The following is a 23927-nucleotide window of genomic DNA, read 5'->3' as shown; positions in this document are numbered from 1 at the left end:
TCAAGTTCTTAGGAATTTAGTCTGGCTATCTCTTTATCTGCTGACATTTGTCCATGGAAGATTATGCCTTCTGAGCTTTTACTTTGGAAAATGAGTTCCATGGAAACCCTGTGTAGCCTGGGTTTTAGGTGGATCCCTTCAGAGCATTTTGCTTCTGTTTGTTTCTTTAAGGCCTCACGAGAACATTACCAGCCTATAATTAGTTAATTTCTTGACTGGAAGGTACCCAGATCATGTGATTAAAGTAAATGCAAACCATCCTAAAGGCAGACTTTCTCACAAGATGTTTTTCCCCACCCAAAGTCACTTATGGCAGCAAGTGGCACAATCTTATGCAGTGTCGTGTATCTCTTTGAAATAATTTCCAGGACCTCCTAGTTATCAATTTATAGCTCTTCGATAGATCTGATTCTGAGTTCAATTTTGATGTCTTGCTTTCATAGTCTCAAGGTTTTGTCTCTATCATTGAATGGCTCTTATGATCCATATATTGATGCCTGATACCTGAATCTCCCCTTCCCATCTGCTTACTGCTTTGTTTTTCTGCTTCTTTGTTTTGGAGCCCTTGGAAATTCCTTCGCCTCATTGAAATTCATCTATGCACTTAACAGAATGTTTGCTACACTTTGTCCAGCATTTCTAACTTTCTGTGGTGAAAGATTTTCACGTTTCCTAGTCTTCCATATTTGAGAAAGCCAGTGATTGTGTGTATTGTGTTTGTTATAATTAGGAATATTAATGGGAAATTGATGGGAAAACATCACCAACCTAAATGAATAGCTTTTTATGAAGGTCTATTGGCTTTAATTGATTGCCCTCTACTCACTAAGGAATAATAAGTAGATTAAAATCTCATGATACTAGCTCTAAGCAATTCAACATTTTCCTCCAAGAAAGGACACTCTCTGTACAATGTTGACCCTAATGGTATTCTAAATAGGTTGAGACAATTATATGCTGAAAATATGGTGTAAAAACCAATCCTCTCTCTGGGCAAAATGGCCAGGGGGTGAGAGGGCGGAGTGACTCTGGGTCACCTGCACCTTTCTCTCCAGAACCTTGCCACCTTGGATGTTACCAAATTGATGCCTCTTTCACATGAACTTAGCAGCAAAGAAGTCACAGTTAATGTAGGTACAATCAGTCATATAGCTCATGGCAAATTCACAGTTGTAAAAGCTATTTCTGGAGTTCACAGTGTCAGATTCAAAAATTAACTAGGACAGAATATTACAATCAAGCTTGGATATGCTAATGCTAGATTGTGAACTTGATAACTCAAGTTGTCCTCAAACGGAATGCTGTAGCGACTGTGGAAGTATTACACCTGATGAATTTCCTACAGACATTCCAGGGACCAAAGGGAACTTCAAATTATTCAGACACGTTTCCCTTGTTGGCTGTCCTGGCCACGATATTTTGATGGCTACAGTGAACGGGGTAGCAATGATGGATGCAGCTCTTCTGTGGAGAGCTGGTAATGAGTCTTGTCCTCAGCCTCAGGCTTCTGAATACCTGTCTGCTATGGAAACCAAGGAACTGAAGCATATTTTGAGACAATACAAAACAAAATGCGTTTGGTAAAAGACAGCCAGAACATTATGAACAGATCCTTACATTTGTACAAGGTACAGTAGCAAGAGCTACTATCATTTCAATTTCTACTCAGCTGAAATACAATATTGAAATTGTCTGTAATTACATAGTGAAGAAAATTCCAGTCCCCCCTCAACAGACTTGATGTTATTAGGTCTTTTGGTGTTAACAAACCTGGCTGCGAAGTTAATGACTTTAAGTGGGGATATAGCTGGCGGTAGTATTCTAAAAGGAGTGCTAAAGGTGGACAAGGAGATAGAAGTCAGACCTGGCATTTTTTCCGGAGATGAAGAAGGAAAATTCATGTGTTTGTGGAACATGAGGATGTTCAATATGCTGTTCCAGGGAGTCCTACGGGAGCTGGAACAAAAGTTGACTCCACGTTGCGCTGGGCAGACAGAATGATGGGGCAGGTACTTGATGCAATTGGAGCCTCACCTGAGATCTTCACAGAATTGGAAGTGTCCTTTTTCCTGCTTCAAAGGCTGCTAGGTGTATGCACTGAAGGAGACAAGAAAGCAGTGAAGGTGCAAAAGTTGTCTTCGAGTGAGGTGCTCATGGTGAACGCAGGACCCTCATCCACAGGAGGAAGAATTAGTGTAGCCAAGGCTGACTGGGCAAAATCATTTTGACAAATCTCGTGCACACAGAAGTAGGAGAAAAAGTTGTTTTTAGTGGAAGAACTGAGAAACACTAGTGTTTAATTGGTTGGGGTCAAAGAAGAGGAGGAGTGATAAGCCAACAGTAGATGATGATTAAAGAATTCCAGTTCTAAAATACATTTAGATAAAGTCAAATTTTTTAAAACAACCCAGGCCTATACTTTCAAAGCAATACTGGGGAATTAATTTTCAGTTCATTACCTTAACTTTAACGGTTATACTCATGTTTTTGGTGATGAAAATTTAACCTCTAGTACTTAAAATAGGGTTAACCATAAATGCAAATATTGGCATAATGTTGGATTAAACCTACATTTAACAGAAATTAATCTGTGCCAAATAATGTCTGTTTACATGTCAGTGCAGGTTTGAAGTAAAACTATTTGCTATAACCAGACTTTGCTGTAGCACACACACCACTGAATCTGTCTGAAATGAAGTCTTCTTCAAGTATTCATGATTCATCCTTGAGTAGCTCCCGGCGTGAAAGGATTTTTATTCCAGTAAAAATTGAAGATACAAATTCTTGTTGAAGACCAGCCACCTTTTGCCTACTTTATATTGCTTTATCTTTGCCACATTAAGTGAAAAGAAATTAATAGAAATTATAGCAAAAACAAAGCAATCCTTATTAATTAGCAGCAAGGACCTCAATCCATCTCATGTATTGTTAGGTAATTTTCTTTTTCTGCTTCATCCTGGCTTTGATGTCTAGTGTACAGGGGTGGGCAAAAGTAGGTTCCTAATATATATTTCATATACTATTAATATATGAAACAGTTTATTCTTCTATTATTTATTTTTTATTATTTGTCTTCTTTTTCTTTTTATTGTTATTGTCGTTATTTTGTATCCTTATTTATTTATCTTTAATGTAATGATGTTAGGTACTCTAACCTCTTTTTCCCAGTGCTGTGTGTATGTATATATGTGTGTGTATATATGCTCTTTTATATATAGTATAAAGTATATATAGTATATATAGTATATATATACTTTTTATTTTATTTTATTTTTTTATTGTTGTTCAAATACAGTTTTCTGCCTTTTCCCCCACCCCTCCCTACCCCCCAGCCCTTCCTGCCTCCCTCCCCTGTTTCCACCCCACCCTGTTACTGTCCATGTGTCCTTTATACTTGTTCCTGAAAACCTTCCACCCTCTTTCCCTATAGTCCCCTCCCCTCTCCCCTCTGGTCACTGTCAGCCTGTTCTCAATTTTAGTGTCTATGGTTATATTTTGCTTGCTCGTTGGTTTTGTTGATTTGGTTCCTGTCAAAGGTGAGATCATATATACTTCTTTTAAAAGTGAGTCGGGATTGTTTGTTCATGCTGTTTAATAATTACGAAGACCTGTCTGCATTATTGGTAACAAGTGACTCATACAGTGTCTGGGTTCATGAAGCCAGAGCAGTGGAGGAGCAGTTTTGATGACAGTGTGATGAGCAGCCCAAGTGCCCCTGGGACCGATGGCAGCTCTGTGAGCAGCTGCAAGGGTTTTCTTCTTCTGCCAGTGTCTCTGCTCTGTGTTTTCTGCCCCCTCTCCCTCCAGGAGCATTTCTTTCTAATTCTACACATAATGTTATCAGCAGATGACATTTAAGATACTAGGTAAGAGTTGGCCCTGGAGATTTTTTTGTCTTAGGTTACATGTTTCAAGCTAGCTTGTCCTGATAAGCCAGGAATTGTCATTCCGCAGCAAGCCAAAGCATGCCTCGACCTTGCTCGCTGGCAGCCGTTCCGTAAATATTACACTGTCCTTGTATCCACCTTCTGAAACAGCCTGCAATTAAAGGAATTTAACCGAGCAGGCTCCACCCAGTGCCACAGAAAGAATCATGGAGTCCTTCTTCCTCATTCGCACTCAGAGAACTCAGGAGACAGCAGAGCCAGTTTTGAGGTGGTTATGTATACAGTCGAATTAATCTTCTCCCCAACAGCTTTTGATAATTATTAAAATTTTCACTTTTTCATATAAACCTGTCATTTTTGAGATTTATATTTTGGTGGAAATTTAGTTTCTAGTTATGCAGTGGCTAATGCCATTTCAAAGTAAACAAACATTATGTATTGATATTTCTGTCCTTGGCATAACCATTTGCTTTTTTAACTGATGAACTCAGTTTTATTAAGAGCTCTTAGAGATAATAAAAAGGATTGTCTGTGTTAGCCACTCCTCCAGGAACTCTGGAATCTATCCTTCGATTAAGTTAAATTGATATAGGAAGCCTATGTATGCGGATGTATTAAGAGCCTCTACTGAAAACAGTGTTATAATACATCATTGAATTGAGGTTAGGTCAAGTTCTGGCTAAGATGGAGGCGTAGGTAGAAACCTTTGCTTCCTCACACAACCAAAAGGAGGATAACAGCCGATCTAAAATCCATAAACAACCAGAAATGTCAGAAAATCAAACTGCATGAAACTCTGACAACCTAGGAATTAAAGAAAAAATCAGTCAGAACAACCAGACTGGTAAGGTGGCAGACAGAGTAGGGCAGCAGGCAGAGAAAAAACGTGGCAAGTCAGAGGATCTTGGGGCGGAGCTGGCTGCAGTGTGGCTGGGCTGCGTAGGTGGGGCTGACTTAAGGCTCAGAGTTGATACAGTGATTGCTACAGTGGGAGAAATTCCCAGTCTCACACAAGAGTCCGTGGGAAGGTGCATTAGGGACAAGCAGGCGAGCTGCACTGTTCCCTCTCTGGCCCCTCCCCCCCAGGCAGTGCTGCAGCACAGCAAAAAAATGTTGCCCTTTCCCGGGTGAATTCCTAAGGCCCTGCCCCCTTACAGTGTATCAGCTAGGCCAAGACAAAGAAATATGGCCCAAATGAAAGAACAGAGCATAACCTCAGAAAAAGAACTGAACGATGAGGACATAGACAACCTATCTGATGGAGAATTTAAAGCCCTGGTAATCAAAATGCTCACAGATCTGATTAAGCTTGGTTGAAAAATGAAACAACAAAATGAAAGATACCCAAAGTGAAATAAAGCAAACTATTTAGGGAACCTGCAGTGATGGGAAGGAAACCAGGATTCAAAGCAATGATTTGAAACAAAAGGAAGAAATAAACACCCAACTAGAACAGAATGAAGAATTCAAAAAAGTGAAGAGAGTCTTCTAAACCTCTGGAACAACCTGAAACATTCCAATATCCAAATTATAGGAGCGCCAGAAGAAGAACAAGAGCAAGAAATTGAAAACTTATTTGAACAAATAATGAGGAAAACTTTCCCAGTCTGGTGAAGGAAATAGACTTCCAGGAAATCCAGGAAGCCCAGAGAGTCCTAAAGAAATTGGACCCAAGGAGGAACACACCAAGGCACATTATCATTAAATTCCCCAAAATTGAATATACAGAGAAAAATCTTAAAAGAAGCAAGAGGAAAAGAGTTACCTACAAAGGAGTGCCCATTAGGTTATCTGCTGATTTCTCGAAAGAAACCTTACAGGCAAGAAGGGGCTGGAAAGAAGTATTCAAAGGCATGAAAGGCAAGGACCTACATCCAAAAATACTATATCCAGCAAAACTTTCAGTGAGAATGCATGGACAGATAAAGTATTTCCTAAATAAGGTCAAATTCAAGGAGTTTGTCATCACCAAACCCTTATTATATGAAGCATTAAAGAAACTTATCTAAGAAAAAGAAGATAAGAAATATGGACAGTAAAATGACAGCAACTCACAGCTATCAACAAATGAACCTAAAAGAAAAGAAAAACAAACAAAAACAAAAACTAAGTGAACAGCTAGAACAGGAACAGAATCAGAGAAATGGACATCACAGGGAGGGATTTCAGTGGGGAGTGAGAAGGGAGAAGTAGTAGGGGGGGAAGGTACAGGGAAGAAGCAGCATAATTAGTAGGCATGAAATAGATGGGGAGAGATAAAAAGTGGTATAGGAAACAGAGGACTCAAAGAACTTATATGTACAACCCATGGACATGAAGTAAGAGGTGGGGGATGCTGGAGGGTTGGAAGGGCAGAGTGGAGGAGGGATAAAGAGAGAAAAAATTGAGAAAACTGTAATAGCATAATCAATGAAAAATTTTAAGAAGAGAATAGTTAGGTCAGTAACTCAATATGGGCACAAGGAACAATTACTTTTAGAACTCAATATAATTTCTTTAAAAAAAATTATAGTTGATGTGCAATAATATATTAGTTCCAGGTATATATAGTGACTTGATATATTTTTTTTTAGCAATGCTATCACCACAGTGCTGAGTGATATCTGTCACCATACACAGTTATATGACAATATTGACTATTTTCCCCATGCCATACATTTTACCCCTGAGACTGTTTTTTATAAACAAGTAACTGGAGGTCTGTGCCTCTTATGTCCCTTCACCTTTTTTACCCATCCTCCAACACCCTCCCTCTGGCAAACATCAGTTTGTTCTCTCATGAGTCTGTTTCTGTTTTGTTCTATTTTTCATGTGTCTTGTGTTTGTTTTTAGATCCCACATATCAACGAAATACAGTATTTGTCTTATTCTTCTTGAATTATTTCACTTAGCATAGTACCTATAAATCCACCTATGTTCCAAATAGCAATATTGTATTATTTTTTTGTGGCTGAGTAATATTCTGTTTTATATATATATAGTCAATGGTTTAAGTCAATGGTATAGTCAATGACCTTTCTTTTTTAAGTGGAATTCTTTTTAAAAAATATGCTTATTCATTTTTAGAGAGAGGGGTAGGGAGGGGGAAAGAGAGGGAGAGAAACATCCATGTGTGGTTGCCTCTCCCGAGTCCCCCACCAGGGACCCTATCCACAACCCAGGCACATGCCCTGACTGGGAATAGAACCAGCAACTCCTTGCATTGCAGTCTGGCACTCAATTCACTGAGCCACACCAGCCAAGGCAGTGATCTTTATATTTATATAAACATCCTTATCTATTCATCTAACAATGGATACATAAGTTGCTTCCACATGTTGCAAACAATGTTGCAATAACCATAGGGGTGCATACACATTTTCTAATTAGTGGTTTTGTTTTTCACGTAAATACTCATAAGTGGAATATCTGAGTTATATGCAAGTTATGAGTAACAGTTTGTCATCTTAGTTTAAGCCTTCCCCAGGTTTAAATTCATTAGTCACACACGAGCTCAGAAGTGGATGATGTACGGTTATCATCAGGACATTTGTCATCTACTTGGATTGCCCAGCAGTGGAACCACTTTTTGTGTTTGCTGAATTCCTAATCTTACAAATATAAATGTTTTGTTTGTATAACAAGAGCTAAAAATGTCACATGCTTAATTTCCCTTGTTCTTTTGTAGTTAAGGATAGACATGGGATCTAGGCTCCACCCATCATATAGGATTTGACATTAACTACACCAGCTCTGCAGACGGAAGTAGCAGTGTCTGCAATGCTAGTGGGAGTAGTTTTGTTTCCAGAACAATTCTAAAATATCCTTCAGTACATTTTTCCTAGTAGCTTTGCCTTGAGCCTGTATCTCTGTCCATCATGGTGGATTCTGTGAGCTATCTAATATTCTTTTAGAGAATTTTTTTTTTTTGCTTAACTCCACTACAGATGGCACCTGTTGCTTGGATGTGAAAATCCAGATTGACAGCTATTTCATATACATGTTACTTAGGGATTTATTGTGGACTTAATATGTTGCCTCATTTCTAGTAATGAATACTATAACATTTATTACAGTTTCCTGGGGTTTTTTTTTTTTTTTGCTGGCAGCTAGAAATCTCAGTATCAAATTTGGAACTTGATCATAGTTCTGAGAATGACTCTTACAACTAGCACAATCAACCTATTTGCCTTTGCTCTTTCCCCGTGTTTTTTTTAACTTAATTTTATTTGTATTGTTATGTCATTGGTTATAAGCAGCCCGTTAGAAAACTCCACAGGTCTTTTCAGGCCCACGTGGGTTCCCAAATTCTCACCCCTCACTTGCAGCTGGCTCCTGGGTCTTGGTCTCCTTCCTTGCCCTGTGGCTGTGATTACCCTTTCATTTTCCTCCCCACACTTGACAAAGGGAGGTGGCACGGCCTCTCCTGTCCCTCAGTCTCATCTCTGATTCCTAATAAAAGCTCGTTTAAGGATTTTATAGTTAATGACAATAGGAAAAGCTATAGCAAAATATAAGTAGCCAAGGTTCTAAAATCTGCCAGTTTTGTGTGCCTGATGTCAAAGTGCTATTAGGACTCTGTGTCTCTTTGAATTTTCAAGCTTCACTACCTCTTACTCTATTAAATGTAAACTTAAAAATGTCGTGAAATGATACAAAAGTCTTGTTAAAGCTCAACTCTACAAATTTTTAAAAAATCAGTTACATTAGTAAGTTTACTTTGAGAAAAACTGACGATTTTTGTAACATTGAGTCTTTCTGTCCATAAAGACTTCTCTCCATTTATTTAGTCTTTCTTTAGTGTCTTTCAATAAACTTTTATATTTTTCCATCAATCTACTATACATTTTTTTCTAACCTCTTTCCCTAGAGACCTTATTGTGTTGCTATTATAAATAGGATATTTTAAGCCATGGCTGGTGTAGCTCAGTGTGATTTGAGTGCAGGCCTGTGAACCAAAGGGTCGCAGGTTCGATTCCCAGTTGGGGCACACGTCTGGGTTGCAGGCTAGGTTCCCAGTAGGGGACACATGAGAGGCAACCACACATTGATGTTTTTCTGCCTTTCTTTCTCCCTCCCTTCCCTTCTCTAGAAATAAATAAATAAAATCTTTTAAAATATAAATAGGATATTTTAAAAAGTATATATTTAAATCTTCTATTGTTTGCATTTAGGAATACAATAGACTTTTAAAAATATTAATCATGTACCCAGTAAAGTTGCTGAACTCACATCGTTCTAATGCTGTGTCTTTAAATCTAATCTTTGATTATCTATTTATACATTTCTTCAGTTAATAATAGTTTTGATTCTCTTTTTTAAAATTCTTATACCATTAACTAATTGATTTCAGTTGCAGTTTTTTGGTTTTTCTTTTTTTCAAGCTAGCACTTAATGGCTATAAATTTCTTTTTACATGTAAGATTTAGCTGCATTTCACAGTTTGCCATGTAATTGAGTTTCCCAACTACACTTAATTTTTCACATATAAATTATTTAGAAGTGTAGTTTTAAGCTAACAAATGATACTTTTTACTTATGATTTAAAAATTTTTTAATTATACTTTTGTATTGTGGTCAGAGAGCAAAACCTCTGGTAAAGTTACTTTAAAATTTGTTGAGACATGATTTATGTATTAAAATGTCATCATTTCTTGTAAATGTAATGTGTATTTTTTAAGAATCTAACATTTCCAATTGTCATTTATAAGGTATGTTTATTTAATAAATTTGATAATTATGGAGTTCAAATCTTCTCTATCTAAATTAAAGAACTTTTTTGTCTATTTGATGCATCAGTTACTGAGAGGAACATAAAAAATCTCTCACCTTAATTGTGCTTTTATAAACTTCTCTGTGCAGTTCTGTGTTGAATCTCTAGACCAATTTTGGGATTATTGTCATCTTAATAATATTAAGTCTTCTGATCTGCAGTGTAGGATGTTTTTCCGTTTATTTAGATCATTAATTACTTTCAACAGTGTTTGGTAGTATTGAGAGTATAAATTCTATTTTTTAAATCATGGTAAAACACACATTATATAAAATTTACTATCATAACTATGTTAAAGTTTACAACTGAGCATATTCACATTCTTATACCATAGATCATTACAAATATTTCATCTAGCAAAGCTTAAAATTCTATAACCATTAAACAATTTTCCATTTTCCTTCCCTCTAGCACCTGGTAACTACCATTCTATTTTATATCTATAAGTTTATCTTTAGATACATCATATAAGTGGAATTATACAGTATTTGTCTTCTGTGGCTGCTTGTTTTACTTAGCATGATGTCCTCAAGTTTCTTCCATGTTGTGACATGTGACAGGATTTCCTTCCTTTTAAAGGTCGAATAATATTCCTTTGTTTATAAATCATATTTTGTCTATCCATTCATCTCTTGATGGACATTTTGGTTGCCTCCACCTCTTGGCTGTTATGAATAAAGCTGCTATGAACATGAGTGTGTGAATATCATTTTAAGATCCTGTTTTCAGTTCTTTTGCATATATACCCAGAAGTGAGATTGCTGGATTATATGACAATATTTACTTTCTGGGCTTTTTTTAAAGATTTTATTTATTTTTAGAGAGAGGGGAAGAGAAGGAGAAAGAGAGGGAGAGAAACATCAGTGTGTGGTTGTCTCCCATGCACACCCTACTGGGGACCTGGCCTGCAACCCAGGCATGTGTCCTGACTTGGAATGGAATGGGCAGCCCTTTGGTTCTCGGGCCCACACTCAATCCACTGAGCCACACCAGCCAGGACTATTTTTTGATAGCAGCCATCCTAATGGGTATAAGATGATATTTCATTGTGGTTTTGATCTGCACTTCTATAATGAATGATTATTGATATTGAGCATCTTTTCATTTATTTGTTAATCATTTATGTATCATATTTGGATAAATGTCTATTCAAGTCTTTGCCCATATTCTAATCAGGTTATCTATTTGTTGTTGAGTTGTAATGGTTGTTTATATATTCTGGATTAACCCTTTATTATATGTATAGTTGAAAATATCTTCTCCCATTTCATAGTTTACCTTTTCATTCTAGTGATTTGTGTCCTTTAATACACGTAAGTATAGAAGTTTGGTGTTGTCTCTTTTTATTTTTGTTGCCTGTGCTTTGGTGTTTTTTGTTGTCATTGTTGTTTTTAAGATTTTATTTATTTATCTTTAGAGAGGAAGGGAAAGAGAGAGGGAGAAAGATATCAATGTATGGTTGCCTCTTGTGCATCCTCTGCTGGGAACTGGCCTGCAACCTAGGCATGTGCCCTGACTGGGAATCAAACTGTGATCCTTTGGTTCTCAGGCTCACGCTCAATCCACTGAGCTATACCAGCCAGGGCACTTTGGTGTTATATACAAGAAATTGTTGCCAAATCCAATATCATGAAGTTTTTTTTCTATATTATATTCTAGTTTTGTAGTTTTAAGTCTATGTTTAAGCATTTAATCCATTTTACATAATATTTGTATGTGGTATAAGGTAAAGATCCAACTTCATTCTATTGCACTTTCCCCAATATCATCTGTTAAAGAGACTATTCTTTTTCCATTATGTATTTTTGGCAGCCTTGTTAAAAATCAGTTCACTGTATATGTGTGGGTTTACTTTTGGTCTCCCTTTGCTGTTGTATATGTTTGTCTTTATGCTAGTACCACAGTGTTTTATTTACTACAGTATTGCAATATATTTTAAAATCAGGAAGAGTAACATATCTAGCTTTGTTCTCCTCTTTCAATATTGGTGTGACCATTGTGTGTCCTTTGCGGGTCCATATGAATTTAGGATTCTTTTCTATTTCTGAAAAAATGAAGAAGGAATTTTGATAGGGATTGCCTTGAATCTGTAGATCATTTTTGATGTTATAGAGGTTTTAGCAATATTATTCTTCCATTCCATGAGCACAGGATGTCTTTTCATCAATTTGTGTTTTCTTTAATGTCATTCATCAATGTTTTGAAATTTTCATAAATTAAGTTTATTCCTAACCATTTAATTCTTTTTGAAGGTAACAAAAATAGAATTCTTGAAGTTCACTTTTGGTATCTTGTTTGACCTATTAGTTATTTTTTAGAAGATTTTATTTATTTGTCTTTAAAGGGAAAGGGAGAGAAATACCAATATATGGTTGCCTCTCATGCGTCCCCTGCTGGGAATTGGCCTGCAACCCAGGCATGTGCCCTGACTGGGAATCGAACCTGCAACCCTTTGGTTAGCAGCCCACACTCAGTCCACTGGGCTACACCAGCCAGGGCACCTATTAGTTATTTAGAAGTGTGTTTAATTTCCATGTGTTCATGAGATTTCCAGTTTTTCCTTCTGTTATTGATTTCTAGTGTTGGAAAACATATTTTGTATCATCTCTGTCCTTTTAATATTATAATTATCTTTATCCTTCATACTTTATTAAAACAATCTTTTAATTATTACTGTTTTCTATACTTTAAATTTATTAAGGCTTTTTTTTATGGGCGATCATCAGTGCTGAAAAATGTCCCAGGTACACTTAAGAATGTATATTCTCTCCTGTTATGTGGTGTTCTATAAATGGTGGGTTTATAGTTTTGTCGAAGTCTTCTCTTTCTTTGTTAATCTTCTACTAGTTGTTCTATGCTACCTATTATTGAAAATTGATATTAAAATCTTCAACTATTGGGTTGGCCAAAAAGTTCATTCTGTTTTTTCCAAAACATGGCTCCAGTAATGCTTAGATGTCTTTTTAAAAAATTTAATCTTGTAGTTATGGCCAAGATGGAGGTGTAGGTAGAAACCCTTTGCTTCTTCACACAACCAAAAGGAGGATAACAACCAATCTAAAATCAATAAACAACCAGAAATGCCAGAGTCAAACTTCATGGAACTCCAACAACCAAGGAGTTAAAGAAACTCCTTGGATGGAGACGGGCAGCCAGGCAGGTGGAGGGGACCTGCGACAGGTGGTGGACTGCGTGGGAGAAGTGGGGCCGGCTGAGTGGGGAACTGAAGACTCAAGGTAGCTGTAAGCTACCACAGGGGTTGCCACAATGGGAGAAACTCTCAGTCTTACATGATAGAGTTCATTGGAACGTAGGGCTAAAACCGAGCAGGCAAGCCAAATTGTTCCCTCTCTGACTCTTCCCCTACCAAAAGCGCTACAACTAAGCAAAGAGGGTTTCCTCACCTGGGTGAATATCTAAGGCTTCACCCCCTTACAACATAACAGGTCCACCAAGACAAAGAAATAGGGCCCAAATGAAAGAACAGAGCAAAACTCCACAGAAAGAAAAAAGTGATGAGGGGGCAGCCAACCTATCAGATGCAGAGTTCAAAACAGCAATCAGAATACCCACAGAAGAGGTTGAGTTTGGCCACGAAATGAAGGAACAAATGAAGGCTACCCAAAGTGAAATAAGGCAAAATATTCAGGGAACCAACTCTGACAGGAAGGAAACCAGGACTCAGAGCAACAATTTGGAACAAAAGGAAAAAACAAACATCCAGTCAGAACAGAATGAAGGAACAATAATTTTAAAAAATGAGGAGAGGCTTGGGAACCTCTGGGACACATTTAAACATTCCAATATCTGAACCATAGGGGTGCCGGAAGAAGAACAAGAGCAAGGAGTTGAAAACTTACTTGAAAAAATAATGAAGGAAAACTTCCCCAATCTGGCAAAGGAAATAGACTTCCAGGAAATCCAGGAAGCCCAGAGAGTACTAAAGAAATTGGACCCACAGAGGAACACACCAAGGCACATCATCATTAAGTTACCCAAGATTAAAGAGAAGAAGAGAATCTTAAAAGCAGCAAGAGGAAAAGAAACAGTTACCTACAAAGAAGTGCCCCTAAGACCATCTGCTGATTTCTCAAAAGAAACCTTACACGCAAGAAGGGGCTGGAAAGAAGTATTTGAAGTCATGAAAGGCAAAGACCTATATCCAAGATTGCTCTATCTAGCAAAGCTATCATTTAGAATGAAAGGGCAGATAAAGTGCTTCCCAGATAAGGTCAAATTCAAGGAATTTGTCATCACCAAACCCTTATTATATGAAATGTTAAAGGGACTTATCTAAGAAATTGAAGAAGACCAAAACTATAAACAGTAAAATGACAACAAACTCACAACTATCAACAACTGAACCTAAAAACAAACAAACAAACAAGCCTGAAAACAAAAACTAAGCAAACAACTAGGACAGGAACAGAATCAGAGAAATGGACATCACGTGGAGGGTTTTCAGTGAGGAGGGGAGGGAAGAATGGGGGGAAAGGAACAGGGAATAAGAAACATAATTGGTAGGCATAAGATAGACAGAGAGAGGTTAAGAATAGTATAGGAAACAGAGAAGTCAAAGACCTTATGTATATAACCCATAAACATGAACTAAGGGGTGAGAATGCTGGAGGGTTGGGGTTGGTGCAGGGTGGAGGGGGAATAAAAAGGAGAAAAAAACTGAGAAAACTGAAATAGCATAATCAATAAAATATACTTAAAATAAAAATAAAAAATTAATCTTTATTGTATTTTTTCCATTACCATTTAGTCCCCTTATGCCCTCCTCTCCCCAGCAATCATCACACTGTTGCGCATGTTCATGAGTTTGGTAAACCAATGGAAGTTCATAGCCATCAAGTTCAAGAAATTAATTGAGAACAATCAACGTTATACCACGTGGGAGATAGATGACATACTCAAAATATTCAAATCAATAGTTATTGGTCAAGGCGTGGAGAGAAAATACAACTGTAATTGAACAACAATAAAATAATTTAAATAATAAAGTTATTGGTGAAAACGAAAAATGTATCTTTTATTTTTTGCAAAAAACTGAGCAGACATTTTGGCCAACCCAATATTATTTTTTTAAATTTTTTAAAAGATTTTATTTATCTTTAGAGGGGAAAGGAAGGAGAGAGGGAGACAAATAACACTGTATGGTTGCCTCTCGTGCATCCCCTGCTGGGAACTGGCCTGCAACCCAGGCATGTGCCCTGACTGGGAATCGAACTGTGAATGTCTGGTTTGCAGGCCCGCGCTCAATCCACTGAGCTACACCAGCCAGGGCTCCGCGCTCAATCCACTGAGCTACACCAGCCAGGGCTCCAATATTATTGTTGATGTGTCTATTTCTTTCTTCATTTCTTTTAGGTTCGCTTCAGATATTTTCATGCTCTTTTATTAGGTAAATATATATTTATAATTGTTATGTCTTCCTCAAGGGTTGACTCTCTTATCACTGGAAAATGTCCCTCTTTATCGGTAGCAACCTTGTTTTTACTGTCTGTTTTTTCTGACTTTAGTGTAGCCACTCCAGATTCTTGAGGTTGTTCTTCCTATAATACGTCTTTTCTCATTCCTTTATTTTGAATGTATTTGTGTTTTTACTGAGGTATAGTTGACATGTACAATCATATTAGTTTCAGGTGCATAATATAATAAATTTATATTTGTGTACATTTGAATATATTTGTATTTTGAATCCAAAATATGTTGCCTGTAGGAATCATATAGTTGGATCTTATTTTTCAATCCAGTCTGACAATCTCTGCTTTTGATTTGATTGGTTAAGCCAATCACATTTGATGTCATTATTGATATAGTTGGATTTGTAGCTGCCATTTTACTTTATGTTTTTATATGTCTCGTGTCTTTTTTGTTTCTCAATTTATATTTTACTACTTTTTGTATTAAGTTAATATTACCTGATGTAGCATTTTCATTTCTTCAATAATTTTTGCACTATGTATTCTTTTATTATGCATTGGTTTGGGGTATACAGCTTAGTGGTTAGACAATTACATACTTTACAAATTGTTCCCCTCAATATTTCCAGTACCCAACTGGTACTAATGATAGTTATCACAATATTATTGACTATATTTTCTATGCTTTGCTTACTTCACCATGACTATTTTGTAGCTACTAATTTGTGTTTCTTAGTTCCTTCCCCTTTTACCCTGCACTATGTACTTTTATAGTAAGTAATTTTCTTAGCAGTTGCTTTAGGACTTGCTATACATATCTTAATTTATCAGAACCAGCTTCAGATGTATATTAACTTCATTCTAGTGAAATTTAGAAGCATACCGTTACATACCTCTATTCCCTTTCCTCTGTTTTCTATGGTTGTCACACATGTTTATAAACATTATAAACACAACAATACAGGGTATGGCAGAAGTAGGTTTACAGTGTGAGTAAGCAAAACATAGAGTTTATCCTTGTATTACTATTGTACTATTTTCCGTATGAACAACTGTAAACCTACTTTTGCCCTACTGTGTACATGGTTATAATTATTATTTTATGTAATTTTGTGTCTTTTAGACTAGCTAAGAGAAGAAATCGGGTAAATGTGTATTTATAGCCCTTGTTATATTAACCATTTGATTTCTCATTTCTGGTTCTCTTGATTTATTTTTGCAGATTCAAGTTGCCACCTGGAGTTATTTCCTTTGGTCAGTACAATCATAAACCTCCTTTGTGTTGTTATCAGCAAGTATATTACATTTCTATATATTATAAGTTCAACACGCATACTGTGTGTTATAAAACACACATACTGTTTTATACAATTGCTTTTTAAAGTGGGTAAGAAAGAAGAAAATATGCATTTATGTTCTCTTTTACAATTACATAACTACCCTTTTAGTGTCTTTGTTTTTTCATAAGAACTGAATTAGCATTTGGGGTCACTTAATTTCAGTCTAGTCTAACTTCCTTTAGAGTGTCTTTTAAATTTTTAAAAGATTCTATTTATTTTCAGAGCGAGGGGAAGGAAGGGAGAAAGAGAGGGAAAAAACATCGATGTGTGGTTGTCTCTTGTGTGTCACTGGGGAACCAGGCACAAAACCCGAGCATGTGCCTTGACTGGGAATTGAACTGGCAACCCTTCAGTTCACAGACAGGCACTTAATCCACTGAGCCATACCAGCCAGGCTAGAATGTCTCTTTAAAAATATTTTTACAATTAATTTTAGAGAGAGAGGAAGAGAAAAAGAAAGGGAAACATTGATTTGTTGTTCCACTTAATTATGCATTCATTGGTTGCTCTTTGTATGTGTGTATGTGCCCCAACTGGGGATGGAACCCACAGCCTTGGTCTATCAGGATGGTGCTCTAACCACCTGACCTACTCAGCCAGGGCCTCCTTTAGAATATCTTATAAGAAGGGTCTGCTAGTAACAAATGGTCTGTTTTCATTTATCTTGAAATGCCTTTAATTTTGCATTAGTTATTTATTTACTTTCTTTTTTTTCAATTACAGTTTACATTCAATGCTGTTTTGTTCGACTTTCAGGCGTACAGCTTTGGAGGCAGACAATAATACACCCCACAAACTGCTCCCCTGTTATCCCCAGCACCCTCCTGGCACCGTACATGGTCACCACAGAATCATGGACTATGTTCCCCATGCTGTACTCGACATCCCTGTGACTGTTATGTAACCACCCATTTGTACTTCATAATCCCTTTGCCATTTTCACCCATCCCTCAACTCTGCCCCCTCTGGCTAACCTAAGTCCATTCTCTGTATATATGAGTCTGTTTCGGTTTGCTTGAATTTGTTTAAAGATAAATTTGCTGACTACAGGATTCCTGGTGGCCAACACTTTCTTCTTCTGAGCACTTTTGAACGTTATCCCATTGGCTTCCGGCCTCTGTTGTTTTTGCTGAAAAGTCTGATTCCAATATTAATGGGGTTCCTTTGCAAGTGATGAGTCATTTTTTCCTCCTCCTGTCAAGATTTTTTCCTCATCTTTGGCTTTCAATATTTTTACTATGGTGTTTCTGTTTATAGAACTCTTTACATTTATCTTACTTAGAGTTTCTTGTGCTTCCTAGTTTTTAGTTGTTTTCCCGCACATGTGAGAAGTTGTCAGCCATGATTTCTTCAAATATTGCTGGACTTAATAGTGTTCCACATGTCTCTGAAGGCCTGTTCATCTTTAAAAATTCTTTTTTCTCTCTGTTCTTCATGCTGCATAATCACCATTGCTCTTTCCTCAAATTTGTTAATCATTTCTCCCGCTACTTTGAATCTACTATTGAGCCCCTTTAACGAATTTTCTTCAATTTTATTTTTCACCTGTAGAATTCTCATGGCTCTTTTTTTATAATTTTTATCTCTTTATTGATATTATCCATTTGCTGTGATATTTTCCTCCTTTATTTTCTATTCTTTAACCATTGGTTTCCTTTTGTTCTTTGAAAGTATTTGTAGTGGCTACTTTGAAGACTTTGTTTAATTTGACATCTGGTTGCTCTCACAAGCAGTTTCTGTTGTCTGCTTTTTTTCTTTTTGAACCAGTGTGTGGGTCATACCTTCCTGTTTCCTTGCATGACTAATAATTTGTGTTGGAAACTGGCATTTTAGATAATATACTGTATCAGCTCTGAGTCCTGGTGCCTCCCTTCTGGTGCTTGTTGTTGTTATTTGTTAGGTTTATTTGTTGTTGTTGCTGTTATTTTGGTTTGTTTAGCAACCGGCGGGATTATTTTCGTAGAGTCTATTTCTTTCCTGCACTGGTAAACTTCTGATGTTGCTCCCCAGAGAGCTTATCCTTGGGTTACGCCCACTGTCATCCTGGAGTAGCAGTGTATGTGTGTGTGTGTGTTTTCATTTTTAGAGACTATTTTTCATCAACCTTATTTCTATTTTGCTTAATAGTTAGTGGAAAAACAGCTTAAGACCACTCATGGCCTTGTTCCTACCCATTCAGTGGCCTGCCCGGTGCAGGCTGCAGACCGGGCTCCAGTGGTGGGCTGAGCGTTCTCAGTAGGAAACTGCGGGACAGGCCAGAGGGCACCTGGGCCTTCGGACCAGTCAGTGACCTCAGGCTGAGCAGCAGTGAACTCGGGAGCTGGAGCCGTCCATTCACCCAAAGTGCCTTCTTGGTCACAACCTTTTCAGCAGCGAGCAGCCTGCTCTTCCTTTTCTATTTCTTCAGGATCTCTCTAGAAGTAGGAATCAAGAATGACCTCCCATGAGTACCCACGGGAGATGGTGCCACGCATGCGTAAAACTTCCTGGGCCAGCATCCGCCACATCAGACCCACTATGTGAACCCCCTTGTTGTTTGCCCGGGGTGGCAATGAATACATAGCCCAGATTAGAGCCTGTGCTACACAGAAGTATGGGAGGCCTCTGTGAGAGGCTGGCGGCCAGCCCTGGAATCAATAAACACCAGAAGCTTCGGCTCCTGGGAGGGTGCCTGGATCCGACTGGTGAAGGTTGTAGGAGTGAAATAGCCAGCAATAGCAATGGCTCCAGTGACAGCAGCAAACTTCAGATCATCTCTCTGGCCAATGTTCCTGGACGATCTCGCATTGACAGCAGCGGGGGTTTCAATGGCACCAATGGCACGAGCTGCCAGCAGAAGCTTCTCCCACATTCTCTTCAGATTTATGATGTAAGTACCATTCCTTTTCCTTCTGTAGACATACCTCTGCATTTGGAAGTCAAGCCACCTAAGTGGGTTCATGCTGCAAGGAATTTGAGGACATCCTCCTTCTTCACTTGCAGGACACCAAGGGCTCTGGACATTATGAAAGTCTGCTTTTAAGTTATGAAAGAACCGAGAACCAGGGTGAACAAGGTCGTAGGGGCCTCTTCTCTGGTTGGGAAAGAGGAAGGTGGAACAGTGGTTTTTTACAGGTTCTCTCTGGCTGTCTCTTTCCCTGACCACATCCAGCTGTTAAGCTTTACTAATTGCTGGGTGATTGCTTTATTGCTTTCAGTAGTATCTTGGAGCATAAACTGCTCAACCATAAAACAATGAAATTCTGTTATTGGGATTTGTTTTGTCGCCAGTCTCTTCCCAGCTATGTCTCTCTTGCTGGGAAGCAAGGCCCCTGGGAGAACCTGCGACAGGTTCTCTAGCCAGCCCATAGTTGAATTTGCATGTCCTGTAATGCCACTGATATCAAACTAATTGCCCTTCACTACAACCTCATTTCTGAGAGCACCCTCAGGCTTGAACTTCTCCATATTCTGTTTCAAATGCAGTCAGTTCCTTTCGTGAAAGGATAGGAGCTCTCTGGTTTACAGCCTGCCCTCCCTCCAGCAGACGCGACATCACTGCAGTCATGCCTTTGGAGGCAGAAGTGGGAACGACCGCACGCTTCTCTGAGTGACGCTTCCAGTTTAGGAGCTGAGTGCTCACTGGGGCTGGCGGTGGGGAAAAGTACCTTTAGCTCTTTTCTGCTTGACTCTCCCGGCATGGACTCACTGCCTAGCCAGCCACCTAGTCAGAAAGGTGATTGGGGCTCCAGTATTTTTAGCAGCACCGTTAACTCCGGGCAGAACCTCCTTGAAGGCTAGGCAGAAGGGAAACCCCGTCTCTCACCAGCGCTTACTCATAACTTAGCTTCAGTGTCAGAAAGGTGGGAGCAGGGTGAGAAAATGCCGATGCCCTGCCCTCCCTGGGATGATAGCCCTCCGCTGGGAGCTGAGGAGACAGGCCCCCGTGTTCTCTGCAGTGCATTTTTCCAGCTTGCTGAGTGGGGAGAAGGGATCTCAGTTCAAATTCCACAACTCTCACTTTTCTTACCATATTGTAATACATTTTCTTGGATATGTGTTTTAGTTGCTGTATATCCTTCAACCGCATTGAGATTTTAACCGGTCGTTTTAAAATAATTTTCATGAGTTTTGCTGGTGAATGAGCTAAAGTCAGTCATATCCCCCATTTTATTTCCTCTTTCTGGAACAGGTATTTTCTCTAATAAGTTTTATGTTGGAACTGTGCTTGCTATATTTTACATTTCAACCTATCCTATTTTCCATCTCTTTATTTCTCTATACATCCTGTTTTTTTCTTGAGTTCATAATCCAATTTCTCTCTCCAAATCTAATGTTCTGAATAACACTTCTAATTTTATTGACTATATTTAAAATTTCCATCAGTACTATTTAGCTCCTTCAAAAACCTGCCTAGTATTTTTCAGATAGTCTTTCTTTTTTATGGCCTTGTTCCTTATCATTTATCAAATATGTACTTTGTAGTCTATATCAGACCCATTCTTAAATTCTAAGGAATTTTGATTGCTTACTAAGCTTGTTTGCTGTTGTTACATTGTATGAAATGCTGTATATACTATTTTTTAATCTTAATTCAAACAGGGAGGCTGCCACCTTCCTTTTCCTGTATTTAGATGAAGGTAACTTTGAGTTAGAATATAACTTTTTGCAACTGATTAATGGATACAGACACTAAAGCTGATGGCTGCTAATATCTGAGAAAGAAGAAATATTATGACCTTCCGAATGGAAGAACATACCACCCGTGTTGAAAAATGTATCTATCCGTCTAGATTCAATGTATCAATTTAGAGGAAATAGAAGACAAAAGATTGTTAAACTACACTATGGTGATGTGGTTACAAAAATCTGGGTTGTACAAAAATCAAGGACAAATTGGGTTTCTTCATCAAATAAACTGTAGAGAGAGAGAGAGGGAACATAAAGAATAAAAGAAGGGAAGGGAGAGTAGACGAGAGGGAGAGTGAACAAAAGATTAAAAATGTGTATCAACCACTTGCAGTAGATCCTGATTCAAATTAACTGTGTAAAAAATTGGCCTTTATGAAACACTTGAACCTCCACATATTCACTGCATATTTGATGACATTAAGGAATCTTTATTCATTGTTTGTGTGCTAATAGTTTTATGGCTCTTAAAAAGAAACACTGAAATATTCATGGATTATGTGATAGGAGAAATGCTTCAAAACACATGCGAGGAGGGTACGGGGGGTGAAAGTTTAGAAGATTGGTTTAGATTAAAAGATTGGTTGAGATAATTAAAAAAATTTTTTTTGCCCTGGCTGGCATAGCTCAGTGGATTGAGCATGGACTGCAAACCAAGGCCTCTGGTTGGATTCCCGGTCAGGGCACATGCCTGGGTTGCGGGCCAGGTTCCCAATGGGGGCCACATGAGATACAACCACACATTGACATTTCTCTTTCTCTCCCGCTTTCCCTCTCTAGAAATAAATAAATAAAATCTTTTAAAAAAATATTTATTTTGAGAGAGAAGGGAGGGATAGAGGGAAACATCAATGTGCGAGATACATCCACCACCTGCCTTTCGCATGCCCCCAACTGGGGACTTGGCCCACAACCCAGGTATGTGCCCTCACCAGGAATATGGACCGGTGACCCTTTGGTTCATAGGCCAGTGGCACCCAATCCATCGAGCCACACCAGCCAGGGCTGAGATAATTCTTGAAGCTGGGTGATGGATACGGGTTCATTACTGTTCTTTGTATACATTTGGAATTGGCTTTCCCATTACTTTAGCCTTGTAATTTTGATTTTTATGGAGGGGGGATTTGCAAACTAAAGTGAGGTCAAAAAGAGCAGTTCAGGAATGCGTCATCACATTCCAATGTGCAGACTTTTAAAGCTGGAATCATCTACAAAACTGAGGGCATAGTTTCAAAACACTGACAATTTCCTTTTAATCTTCCCTAAATGAAATCATCAAATGATTTTTTTTATTCTGTAAAAATGTACTCTTAACAAAATACCTAAGAAATCAGGCACATATCTGTTTTAGTTGCCTATTATAAACAACTCCAGGATGTACTAAGCTAATTAGCAAAACATTTTTGTTCTCAAATGTAACTGTTATTCCAGCCATCTCTTCTCTTTTGGTTGACACTGCATATGAACTAGTCTGATTGTCTCATCCTCAAAATCAAGAAAAACAATAAGCAGCTCATAATGCCAATAAAGATTTCTAAGTTAATGAAAATAATCAGTCACTGGGCACTCTTTCAAGGGTCTAAGTCACTAGGCTAGAACTTTCCCATTATGCCCATAATCTACTAAACTTCCAAATGCTCAAAAATTAATCATGGTGTTCATTAAATTTTGTAGTTAAAAAAGTCAGGTACATTCCAGGAGGAAGTGGTCGGCAAAGTCCTGAAGAATGAGGGACGATGGAAATTGTATCAGCTGTGTAAAAGGAGTGAATGATGGGCAACAGAAAACAGGAGGGTAGCCCATTTGTGAGGTCTGCAGATGAGGTTGCTTCAAGGCTACAGGATCAAGCAAAGTATCTCTCAAAGTTGGGGAGATGCACTTTCTGAAGGCAGCAAGAAAAACACCCACATGTTTTTGCCTTGACATTTTCAGACATCTAAGAATGAAAGAAAGTAGGTGAAGTGTATCTTACAGGGTAGTGAAAACAACCATGGGTCACGGAGCCAGAGAACCCTGGGCTCAGACCCACTGAGTCCTTGGTGGATCCTAATGTTCCACTGGAGTCAAAACCACTGCGTTACAGAATCTGAGAGCCAAAGTCACATGCATCCCAAACAGCCCAATGTTAATGCTAGAGGGCCACTGACTTATTCCATTCTTTATAGTTAGTAGTTTATAATCTTGAAGGCAATCTCACAGACACAAAGATTAACTTTACAGGTCCTTTAAACAGGCAAAAGATGTATCGTTGAGGACCCTGTAATAGAACATAGTGGAAAGAAAAGTAATGATTCTGAGAAAAAGTCTCTGAGACAGAAAAGTCCCATAAAATTAATAAAGTGAAACTAAAAAAATATTGGGCACAGTATAACGTGTATATATAGTGTCTTAGTTTAAGACTATGTGTTACCTGCTCAGTTGTTCTCAAGAAGTTGTTGCAAACCCAAATATTGTTGACTGTTCAAGTCATTAATGATCCTTTTTATTTTTTTTAAAGATTTTATTTATTTGCTTTTAGAGAGAGGGGATGGGAAAGAGAAAGAGGGAGAGAAACATCAATCTGTGAGACATACATCAATTGGTTGCCTCTCACATGCCCCCAGCTGGGGACCTGGCCTGCAACCCAGGCATGTGCTCTGACTGGGAATCAAACCAGAGACCTTTCTGTTCAAGGGCAGCACTCAATCCACTGAGCCACACCAGCTAGCACCCCCATGTTATTTAAAAAAAATAATAATAAAATAAAGATGAACTCAAAAAGAAGTCTTCTTAGTATTATTATCTTATTTTTTGCTTCATTACCAGAAGTAATGTGTTCAACAAGTGGATCTTTCTAAGTAATTTTTATTAA

The 23927-nt window shown here is 38.1% G+C and overlaps 2 pseudogenes; one reads left to right on the top strand and one right to left on the bottom strand.

Annotated features, from left to right (window-relative positions):
• The first annotated feature begins 965 nt into the window (after positions 1–965).
• Positions 966–2355, top strand: LOC119065839 (eukaryotic translation initiation factor 2 subunit 3, X-linked-like; annotated as a pseudogene).
• Positions 2356–18561: 16206 nt separating this feature from the next.
• On the bottom strand, positions 18562–19411 carry LOC119065835 (40S ribosomal protein SA-like; annotated as a pseudogene).
• Positions 19412–23927: the final 4516 nt, after the last annotated feature.

Source organism: Artibeus jamaicensis, unplaced genomic scaffold (assembly GCF_021234435.1).
Source record: "Artibeus jamaicensis isolate MK-2021 breed Jamaican fruit bat unplaced genomic scaffold, CSHL_Jam_final scaffold_1964, whole genome shotgun sequence".
Taxonomy (NCBI): domain Eukaryota; kingdom Metazoa; phylum Chordata; class Mammalia; order Chiroptera; family Phyllostomidae; genus Artibeus; species Artibeus jamaicensis.
Note: the sequence above shows the minus strand (reverse complement) of the source record. Positions and strands in the feature narration are given on the sequence as shown.